The sequence below is a fragment of the Chenopodium album genome, chromosome 23, assembly GCF_948465745.1.
Source record: "Chenopodium album chromosome 23, dcCheAlbu1.1, whole genome shotgun sequence".
Classification (NCBI taxonomy): Eukaryota; Viridiplantae; Streptophyta; class Magnoliopsida; order Caryophyllales; family Amaranthaceae; genus Chenopodium; species Chenopodium album.
In genome coordinates, this window is record NC_137856.1 from 3,366,932 (window position 1) to 3,375,163 (window position 8,232).

Here is an 8,232-nt window from a genome sequence, read left to right on the forward strand (position 1 = left end):
ATGTAATCTAGAGTAATGTAATATTGTAATGTAGTGGTGGGGAAGTAGTGGGTAACTCACCTTGTCATTTTGAGGTCACGAGTTCGAGCCCCACCAATTACAAAATGCTTGGGAGTAGAAGGATTCCCTGACCTTCCTCCTCTACTCTCAAGCGATGACCTGCGAAGCTGGGCTGGTTAAACCTGTGAGAGGTGCCGGCTTAGTAGGGGTTCTTTTTCTTACCTTAAAAAAAATAAAATAAAATTGTAATGTATAGTAGTAAGTTGTGAACTATACATGTGTCATGTGTGTCTAGACAGATTGTTTCTCACTCCTTCCTTCCTTTCCTCGAGTTTGGATCTTCTAGGCGTATTAATGTATTACGTAGTATTATTATTACTACTATGGGAATGAGGGATTGTATGGGATTGACTTGTTGGCCTCGGATAGGTATGAAAGGATCGGACCAATGTGTATGTGTTTAAGATAAAGGATAATCATTTGGGTGTTTGGTTTAGAATGTTTACAATTTAAACTTAGGGCCTTTCACTTCAATTTCAGCACTATTTAGTTCAGTTCAATTTAGCTCCAATCAATTCAGTTCAGTTCAATTCAGTCCAGTTTAGTAAATGTGAACATGTCCTTAGGGTGATAACTGATTTTTGCTTATCTGAATTTTTTCAAATTTATTAGACTTTATTTTAATTGTTAATCAGTTGCCATGCCTTTAATTAAATTCAAGCAGCAGTCTTATTACGAACTTTTAATAAATCTTATTTTCTAAATGTATGTTGTATGAACTTATTGATCCTTATTCAAACTTATTTTTCGTAAAATAATTTGAATATTGTGAATATAACATTGTGTAATTGTTTGTTAAAGAAAATTTTAATTTTTCTTAAATCCACAAGATACAGAGATTAGATTAAAGAATACGTAAGTTTGGAACCTTAATGGGCTTAATCATACTAATTTTGTTTATAATTTTTAACTCATATCACAATGTTAACTATACGTTCTCAATTGACCAACTTATAGAATGGGTTGCTTGGTGTCTTGATAATATCGATACTTTTGATTAAAGAGTCCTAAGTAGAAAACTTTGGAATAATGGTAGGGAGACATTCATGATACATGAGATTTATTTGGCTCATTCACGAGTCGAGTTGGGCATGGGTTAGGCCTGTAATATACCAGTCAAACATTACAAGAAAATTGATCGGCTTTTGCATGAACCCATAACAAGTTCGGACTCAGGATTGTGAGATAAACTGGTGGGGCATGCATATACATACCATTTTTAAATTTGTCAATTGTCAACATAAAGGTCGACTCACTTTTAACCAATTTACAAAAGAAATAAAAATTATTAAAGAAGTTTGATGGTGCGACACATAGTTTAAAGTTGTGCACTACATGGGCTCCATTTATGAAAGATCAGCACAAATCTGACACAACACGCCTTTTCTTGTCTTGCATTGGGCACGACGTGAGCTTGCACAGCCCGGCCCTTACGATCCAGTAAGATCGAGGTTTCAGCATGGTGTAGGATACACAAGACTCGTCGTGAAAAGGGTTCAATGTGCAAGGGAGCATCGCATGGCATATGCGTTGCTTTCCATTCATATTTTCTTCATCAAATTTTCATCCAACAAGCAAAATGGAGGGTTAAAACAAAAACATGCATTGTATAAGATTACCATTGCTGAAGTGAAATGAAGTTGCCAATTTTGAATTTTGAATTGGTATACAATGTAGGTATAGTTGAATGCATCAACGACAAGAATGACATTTCTTATGAGATTTGGAATTCAAATGTGAGAGTTAGAGTGAAAGAAAAAGGTGAAAACAGGTAACAACATTTAGAACTTACACGGTAAGATACGGGGATGTCCCTATTATCATAGGAGGGGTTTATCATCATTCATCCTAATCAAATTAAAGCATACCATAAATTATTCTAAGTACCTATATATAACAATTTTTATAAATTGTGAACAAGAATTTCAAAATACTCCATAGTTGATTTTAGACGAACAAACTTGTTGTATACAATAAACCTGTTATAAATAAAATCTGCAAAGATTTGATATATATTCTAACAAATTAACAATTGATCATGTACACCTACAATTGTACAAAAATGACTAGAATTGAACAATATATAATTAAATAAACAAAAAAAAAAAAAAAAAAAAAAAAAAAAAAAAGAATTGCTGAATTTTTTCTATATTAATCTAGTAAAAGGAATAATTCATCTTACAGTTTTTCTCTCAAAATTCTGCAGACAATCAATCTAATAAAGTAAGAATTATATATATACATGGGTTAATCAACTCAAAATTAAACTAAAAATTGGTTAATTAGCTAGAAAAAACAAAGGTATTAGAAGGATGAGGAGGAAATGTATTAGGAGTAAAAGCCAAAGCAAAAAGAAGCAGCAAAAGCAACACTGGAACAAATAAAAGTAACACTGGTGGCGGCAGAAGCGGTGGCAATAACAACGGAAGAATCAACAGCAACGCCGTAATAGACACCATCAACACCACCATCGCGGCCGATATCGTCCTACAATAACACATCTAATTAATAATACTCAATATTATTGAATTGATAACTATGTAAATATAAATAGGCCAACTACTACGACGCCTACAACATACTAATGTGTTAGTATTAGTAGTAGTCGTAAAGTTGTACCAACAAATTTTATGGCTAAATGTAAATGTAAATGTAAAATGATAATAATGATGATGATAATATTAATAATAATGATAATGCGTGTAGTTTTGTTTTTGTTTTTGTTTTTGTGTGTTAAATGCTTACTTACTTCATGAGTTGTTCTAAGTTCAGCTCATCTTGTATATTTGATTTGACTCTTTTGGTGTAGTAATCAATGTTGTGTGTTTTTTTGAAACTTTTTCAGAAATTTCAAGTCAAGAAAGAAAGTAAGAAAGAGAGAGAGGAAAATAAAGAGAGATTTGGGTTATGAGATATATATGGCTAAAGAAGGGAATGAGTCAAAGTAACCATATATATATATACAAATACCACAACCATATAATACCCTTTTAATTAATTCCTTTTTATAATCCTTTGAAAAAACTTCGTTTTCCTTTTTGTCTTATTGGGCGCCATTTAACGTGACCTTGGCCCTCCTCTTGTCTTTATGGTTTTTATTTTTAGATACCTACGTGTGATGGAATGAATTCTGAATCTGAGTCACTTATTTAAGTACTTATTTGATTATTTGTGAGCCAAGTTTATGAGAAGTGAAAGGGGGAGGTAAACTCTCACAACGAACTAACAAGCATTAAGGCTAGCCTTGAATTGCACTGGGACCGCTAAATCATTTAGTGGATCAGAGTTACTAAGAAGTAATTGATTAAGGGCCTGTTCAGTTCAGCTTAATTTTTAATTCAGTTCAGCTCCAATCAACTCCTAATTTCCTTCTCTCATAAAATATTCATTTCAGTTCAGTATAGTTTAGCTCCAATCAGTTCAGTAAATGTGAACAGGCCCCAAGTCTTGTTTGGTTCCTCTTCTCTTAGATGCTCTATGTTAATCTATTTGAAAATTTAGCAAATTAACAAATGGTAGTTAACCTAATCATAAATCCTCCAAATTATTTATTATTAGTAATTACGAATATATTATGAGAAAGATAATTACAATTCTACTAAATTAAAAGAAACGGTATAAACTTTTATACATGATCAAATAAATAAGTTTCCCCTTTGATAGTTATTAAAAGGTTGAAATTCTAGAAAGGGTTAGCGTGAAGTTGAAGATCATGATAGTAGCTACTCATGTAATAATAAACATTGTTTGAAAGAGGTCAATTTAAGTTCAACAAAAAAAAAAAAGTCGCAAAGGAAAAACAAAACATCAATAGCCTAATTTAAAATTGTACGAGTAATTATCACCAATATTATTAATGCATTTCAATAAGCATTAGGTACATTGATTTCATTTTACAAGTTACATTGTCATGAATTTTGATTTTGGTGTTTGTACATGCACAACCATTAATACGACTAAGCTAGTAGTACTCCGTATTACTACTTATCAACAATATATTTAATTAATTTTATTTATTTCTATATACAATTTTGAATTTTGTGTTTATGCATGCATATAACCTTTCATTTAATAAAAAAAAAAATCAATTCTACTAATTTCATTATGTTGTAAAAATAATGCATTCACGTAATCTCTAATAAGCTTATTAAGTTCAGATTTAGTCAGTCAAGTACATAAAACGCGTTATTATCTATCTCAAAACCCTTATCCGCTGTGTTACCATAATTTTGCTTTATGGTCGCCCCTTGAATTCTAAAGCTCATAAACAACTGCATGCATGAGTATAAGCTGTCATCGCCCCTTGAATTAGTAGTTAACTACTTAACTAGCTATATATATTATTATAAACAGCAATTATATTAGTATTAAATGGCTCAATTGTGGGTCGTGCCCTTAAGTTCAGGGGTAGGCCTTGAGAATATGGACCACCCACATAACAAACTTACAAAATCTTGTTTTCAAATATTTTTTCCCTTTTTTTTTTTATAATTTTTTTTAATATAAATTTATTCGAAAAAAAAAATATATAGAGGGGTCCATAGTAGCACGTTTGCTGGTATAAAATCTGACAAAATGAAAAATAAGGTTCAAGTTTGTTTGTTTAGTCGATGGATTTAAGGAGTCCACCAACAAGTACGACTTAAGAAAATTTTGAGGTAATTTTGGATACGTGATGTATACTTTCCTACAACATTCAATGCATCTTTTGCTTATTTGCATATAAATTTCATATAATTATATTTGAGGGAATGATTCTACCAAATTCCTGTCCTTTTCTTACCCGAGTAGTTGGCCTTTTCTTTAAAGAAATAAAATTTCTTTTATTGGGTGCACAAATTAAAGTAGTTGGCATGATTAATCTACATCTAATCCAATATGTTGCCAATTTTATGTAATTAATTACTCTATCACTTCTATAATATTTAGTCGTATACTCGTATCTAATACATTATTTACATATACGGACTACGGAGTACTATTTTGTAATATTCGGAAAAAATTATTGTATATTTTAATAGCTAAAATAAGTTCTAATAAGATCTGATAAATTCATATCAGATTGAATTGGATATAAAAGATTAGTTCCAATAAGTATTAATTAGATATATAACGCACCCTTAATTGTTACGAAGTACAATTTAAGTCTATCTATACAAGTATGAGACAAATGATAATCCTGGACACATTGTAAAAAATCGATTATTACTATTCATCACTGATAGAGTATAAAACATATTCTTGGGCCTCAACCATCAGCTTAAACTTTTGGTTGAGTTGGTCCACTAACATGGTATCAGAGCCAGCGTGACACAAAGGTCACGGGTTCGAATCTCATCCACCCCCACTTTCAAGTGGAATATTAAGCGCAGGGTATGAGGAGGGCCCATGCTGCATCTACACTTCTAGCCCAACGGGCTCTCGTGTGAGGGGGTGTAATAGAGTATAAAACATATTCTTGGGCCTCAACCATCAGCTTAAGCTTTAGGTTATACGTATTTTAGGTTATATAATCATGTTAGAGGATCAGATTCTCCATAATAGAGAGTAAAACAATACTATATTTGCTTGATTATATGATATTATAGTATAGGATCAATAAAATCCTAGCTAGTTAATTCTCTTTTTTGCTTGTTTGCATATTGCGAAGGCCACTTGATGGTTGTACCTTTATTAATCTACATCATGGATTCATACTTTCTTGTTTGGTGCATTGATAATCTACATTATGCTTATTATTTGATTGAAACAACTAGTTTTGGCACTAGCAAAAATATATATACAAGTGGGATGGATGCAAAGAACTAAGACTTGAAATGGATATTCTCACCAAAACTTTTTAGCTCAAGTGTAGTTATAATATAGAGTACATTATGTTGTTTTGGACACCAAATAGACAGGTGGGTACTTGAGTAAGAAATGCTTAGTGGTAAGCTAAGGGACAGTCTACAAAGTTATATGCCTGGTTACTTCAAAAGATTTTTATTCCCTCTTTTAGTCTCTTCTATATGAGTTGTCAAGGAAATACGTATCATAATTCATAAATGTCGAATTAATAAGGTTTGACACACTTGGTGAAACTTTATCCTAACTGTCACAAGTTAAAAGGAAAAATTAATATTAATAACATGATCAACCATAGGTGCATGACCTGCATGCAAATGGGGTTGATGCACTTTGCGCAACAAGAATCATTATCGGGTGTGTTTCTGGAAACAGAAGTGCTCCTAGGAGTCTTAGGATATTACAAGAAATATCAAGGTACCCTAGAGCTATTGTCCGAATATCTAAGTATCCCTTAGCCCCGCTAGGCTTGAGGAAGTCCGAGGGCTCCGCTTGCAAGTCTGAGAGCTAAGGCCTGCAAAACAGTGAAGGTTAGCTGCCCCGGGGGTATGACCCGGGAAAGCCCCTCGGATGCTAAAGTCAGCGAATGTCCTTTTTAGAGAGAGAAAGTAGTGAGAGAAGGAGTAATTAGAGAGAGAAAGTAGAGAGAGAGAAAAGTCCCCTTCATCAATAATTGGAGAGCTATTTATAGTTATACTTTCAGGTGGCATGAGTTATACTTAATTGGACAGATTAAGAATAAATATGTACTTTGCAACCATTAATGATGGGCTGGACCACGGAGGGTATTTTTGTAATTTCAGGACATTGAGCTTAGGACAGTGGACTTGGCCCAAACAGGGTGCAACCGTGAAAGACATTGCATCAGTGTTGTCAAAGACTAACTATTTATGTCAAAGACCATGAAGTATTTTTCTAGGGTGATTATTAACGCCGTACCAACTTTAACTTTGTTAGCTTTATCATCCTTTCAATTTTCATGCATTTTAGGCAGCTAAGTTAAATTAGTCGCTGTTGATAATGTAATAACTTATTACTTGTGTTAATAAACGTGAAAAATGAGAAAGAAAGAGAGTAAGAAGTGTCAAACATGCATATGTTCCAATTTCAGGCGCCAGCTAAAGTGCTAACTCCAACAAACCACTCCCTTGTTTTCCTCGTGAATTTTCACTGCCCAATGTTTATCCGTATTAATACGGAGTATTGAATCAAGCATTTACTAATTAATGCAGTTAAATGCTAATCGGTGTGTATTGCCCCATAAGACCAGGCCATACGCTAGTCATTTGACCTACTAGCCAATGTTGATTCCAAAACCCATTATTATGTGGTCCAATTAACCAACGTTGTCATTCTTGTTAATTTTGCATTTTTGTTACTTCCTCCTTTCATCTTTGCTTACCCATAAATACAAATTTAAAGCCTAAGGGCCTGTTCACATTTACTTAATTTCATTTCAGTTCAATTCAGTTCAGTTCAGCTCCAATCAGTTTAGTTCAGTTCAGCTCCAATCAGTTCAGTTCAGTTCAATTCGGCTCAGTTTAGTAAATGTGAATAGGCCATAACTTACAAATTTTTTTTGTATAAAGTTATAAGACCACATACATTGTCAAATAGAGGTAAGATATTCATATCCTCCCTCTATTTCAATATATATGTCCAATTTTGACTTTTTGTATAATTCACATAACCACTTAATTACTTTGACCATTGTTAGTAATTTACTCCATGCTAATGGACCCTGTGGGGTTGCGCGGGCTGCACCGCCTAAGGGTTAGGCCTAATGTGGATATTTGTTAGATTTACCTCAATGTATAAATAGTTTTTAAATATTAGATTTTTTTTATAGTTTATAATACGGAGTACTTATTTTTACTGTTAATTAATGACATTATCTTTTCTCAAGAAAAAAAAAATAATGATATTATCATTTAAAGTTGTCCATTGGCGTCATTTTTTTTTTTTTTTTTTGACAGGAGATTGTATTTCAATTCATTACCAATATACAAGACAAAAATTATAATTTAAGATATTGTTAGAGTTGTTTTATTGTCTGGTATCCCAATAGGCCAAAGTCAGATTTTCATAATTTACACTTATATGTAAATAAATATATATAATTGTTCACATATATGCAATGAACCCGCATAAAATACAAGTAGAACAGAAGGAAAAAATCCAATAAGTTTAGTTCAGTTCTTATTTTAATTTCCTTCTCTCATAAAATATTCAGTTCAGTTCAGCTCCAATAAGTTCAGTTCAGTTTAGTCAATCAGAACAGGCCCTAACTTTCGTACTCTGTGTGAGAATTTCCATCAAAAATTGGTT

The 8,232-nt window shown here is 32.5% G+C and overlaps 1 long non-coding RNA gene across 1 annotated transcript; it reads right to left on the reverse strand.

Moving 5' to 3' along the window:
- Nucleotides 1–2,192: 2,192 nt before the first annotated feature.
- On the reverse strand, nucleotides 2,193–2,990 carry LOC145609615 (uncharacterized). Its single transcript, XR_014106040.1, has 2 exons — nucleotides 2,810–2,990; nucleotides 2,193–2,547 (listed from the first exon to the last, which is right to left on the reverse strand). It is a non-coding gene; the product is annotated as an uncharacterized LOC145609615 (long non-coding RNA).
- Nucleotides 2,991–8,232: the final 5,242 nt, after the last annotated feature.